Raw genomic sequence first — 3,683 nt, 5'->3', positions numbered from 1 at the left:
CATTTCTCTAATTTCTAGAGATGATAAACTTTTTTTATATGTTTGTTGATCAATTGTATATCTTCTTCTTTGAAGTGTCTGTTCAATTCCTGTGCCCATTTGTTGATTGGGTTATTTGTTTTTTTTTTGTTGTTAAGATTTTTGGGTTCTTTATATATCCTGGAGATTAGTGCTGTATCTATGCATGTGGTAAAGATTTTCTCCCAATCTGTAGGCTCTCTCTTCATATTATTTATTGTTTCCTTTGTTGAGAATAAGCTTGTAGTTTGAATCTATCCCATTTATTGATTCTTTATTTTACCTCTTGTGCTTTAAAAGTCTTGTTAAGAAAGTCAGGTCCTAAGCTGACATGATGAAGATTTGGGCCTACTTTTTCTTCTAATAGGCACAGAATGTCTCTTCTAGTGCCTAAGTCTTTGATATACTTTGAGTTGATTTTGTGTAGGGTGAGAGATAGAGGTTTAATTTCATTTTTTAACATTTGGTATGGATTTCCAGTTTTCTTAGCACCATTTGTTGAAGAGGCTATCTTTTCTCCAATGTATGTTTTTGGCACCTTTGTCAATTATGAGATAACTGTATTTATGTGGATTTGTATCTGTGTCTGCTATCCTGTACCATTGGTCTACATGTCTATTTTGGTGCCGATACCATGCTGTTTTTGTTACTATTGCTCTGTAGTATAGTTTAAGTTCTGGTATTGTGATACTTCGTGCTTTTTTCTTCTTACTAAGGATTGCTTTGGGACTCTTATTTTTCCAAATGAATTTCATGATTGCTTGTTCTATTTATATGAAGAACATCATTGGCATTTTAATAGGAATTACCTTATATCTGTATAATACTTTTGATAGTATGGCCATTTTGACAATATTAATTCTGCCTATCCAAGAGCATGGGAAATATTTCCATCTTCTAAGGTCTTCTTCAACTTCTTTCTTTAGTGTTCTGTAGTTTTCATTGTAGAGATATTTTTCACCTCTTTTGTTAGATTGATTTCCAAGTATTTTATTTTTTTGAGGCTGTTGTGAATTATGTAGTTTTCCTGACTTATCTTTCAGAAGATTCATCACTAATGTATAGAAATGCATTTGATTTATGGGTGTTGGTTTTATGTCCTGCTACTTTGCTGAATTCATTTATTAGTTCTAGAAGTATTCTGGTGGAATTTTTTTGGATCTTCTAAATATAGAATCATGTTGAAGGCACATAGTGATTTGTTTGATTTCTTCTTTTTCTATTCACATCCTTTTAATTTAGTCTGTCTTATTGCTTTGGCTGCGATTTCAAGAACTATGTTGAATAGAAGTGGTGAAAGAGGGCATTCCAGTTTTTAGAGGAATGCTTTCATTTTTTCTCCATTTACAATGATGTTGGCCTTGGCCTTAGCATAGATAGCTTTTACAATGTTGAGGTATGTAACTAGTATCCCTAGTTTGTCTAGTGTTTTGAACATGAAAGTGTGCTATATTTTGTCAGATTCTTTGCTTCATTTATTGAGATAATGATGATTATTGTCTTTAAGTCTATTGATATGATGAATTACATTTATTTATTTCCATATGTTGAACCAACCTTGCATCCCTGCGATCCCACTTGATTGTGGTGCAGTATCTTTTAACATGTTTTTGTATGCAATTTGCAATCTGATTGAAAATTTTTGCATCTATGTTCGTCAAGGATATTGGTGTGAAGTTTCCTTTCCTTGATGTATCTTTGTGTGGTTTTGGTATCAGGGTGATACTAGCCTCATAGAATGAGTTTGGAAGTGTTTCCTCCTTTTTGATTTCATGGAATAATTTGAGGAGTATTTGATGTTAGTTCTTCTTTGAAGTTCTTGTAGAATTTGGCTAAGAACCCATCTAGTCCTGGGCTTTTCTTGGTTGGTAGGCTTTTGATGGTGTCTTCTATTTTATTGCTTGAAGTTGATTTGTTTAAATTATGTATGTCCAATTGATTTAGTTTGGGTAGATCATATGTCTCTAGAAATTTGTTGATGTCTTCAAGATTTTATATTTTATTGAAGTATAAATTTTCATAATAGTTTCTAATTATCTTCTGTGTTTCAGTAGTGTCCACCGTGATATTTCCTTTTTCGTCACAAATTTTAGTAGTTTGAGTTTTCTCTTTCTCTTTGTTAGTGTAGCTAAGGGTTTATCAATTTTATTTATTTTTTAAAGAACCAAGTTTTTGTTTTGTCATTTTTAAAAATTGTTTCTTTTGTTTCAATTTCATTAATTTCATCTCTGATTTTAATACTTCCTGTCTTCTGATTTTGGTATTGATTTGTTCTCCTTTTTCCTAAGGCTTTGAGGTGTAATGTTTGGACATTTTTTTGTCTTTTTATTCTTTTAATGTATGGTATGAGCTCAATGCAATGAACTTTCCTATTAGCACTGCCTTCATAGTGTCACAGAGATTTTGATATGTTGTATCAGTGTTCTCATTAACCTCTAAGTATTTTTTTATTTCCTCCCCGATTTCTCCTGCTATCCAGTCATCATTCAATAGCATGCTATTTAGTCTCCAGATGTTGGAGTAGCTTCTATATTGTATTTTAACATTGATTTCTTGTTTTATTTCTATATTATTTAACATTGATTTCTAGTTTTATTCCATTATGATCTGATAGAATGCAGGGTAGTATTCTTTCTTTTCTTTTTTGTATTTGCTGAAGGTTCTTTTTGGCATAACATATGGTCCATTTTAGAGAAGAATCTATGTGCTGCTGAGAAGAGAAGAAAGCATATTTGCTCAATGATGGATGAAATACTCTAGTCTTCACTTCCCAAATGCTTGATTTATAAATTTGGCAACATAGTTGCTTTTCTAATTTCAAGATTTTCCATTTTACCTTCAAAGCTGACCATTTTCAGTTGTGCAAAGTATTCAACAAATGCAGAAATAAAAAGCAGCATTTTGAAATTAGTTGAGGTCAGTGCAGTTCTACTCTGAAATCAGTTTAGCTAAAGGAATCTGGCACTCTTGTTGAATGAAAACAGGAGATGGGATATGCCTACCATTTGACTTTGAGAGGATAAGCAAGATTTACTCATGATGCCTGGATTTGGGGTCAATTACCACATAAAAGTTCAAACATAATGTCAAATCCAAAAACCACGGAGAAAAGAGTTCAGTTCCCAAAGGAACAGAAAGAGCTTAACAATGTGAAACGTCATCTAGAATATATTGGCATTAAATTAGTACTGCTGAAACAATACATTGAGGATTTACTGTAACACCTGGAAGTTCCTTCTAATATACATATAAATTGAATTATGAAGCTTTTTACATAACCTGTTTTATGGCCTTATAGATTTCATGAACCAAATGAAAACTGAAATCTCCATTCCACATTCTATCCTTTATCTTGAGATAAAATATACTTATTTTCAAGGTAGAGTTTTAAGTATCCATATTTCTTATGCTTCATTCAAAGAAATCTTATCTCAATTTTGGATGTTATCTCTTTTTATCTTGTATGTGAAACTCCAATAGATTTAATATCAGCATTCATCACCTGTGAAACCCTTCACATGTCCTTCAAACCAATTAATTTGGAATTCTCAGTGCTTTCTGTGCCAGTGGAATCAGGTGTGGAATTGATGGATTTGATGCAGACCTGCTTTTGAATTTCTTTCACTATGCTCTTATCTTTTCATATCAAGAATTGCTTTCAAAAT

The sequence above is a fragment of the Marmota flaviventris genome, chromosome 5 (assembly GCF_047511675.1).
Source record: "Marmota flaviventris isolate mMarFla1 chromosome 5, mMarFla1.hap1, whole genome shotgun sequence".
NCBI lineage: Eukaryota > Metazoa > Chordata > Mammalia > Rodentia > Sciuridae > Marmota > Marmota flaviventris.
This window is presented reverse-complemented; position numbering follows the sequence as displayed.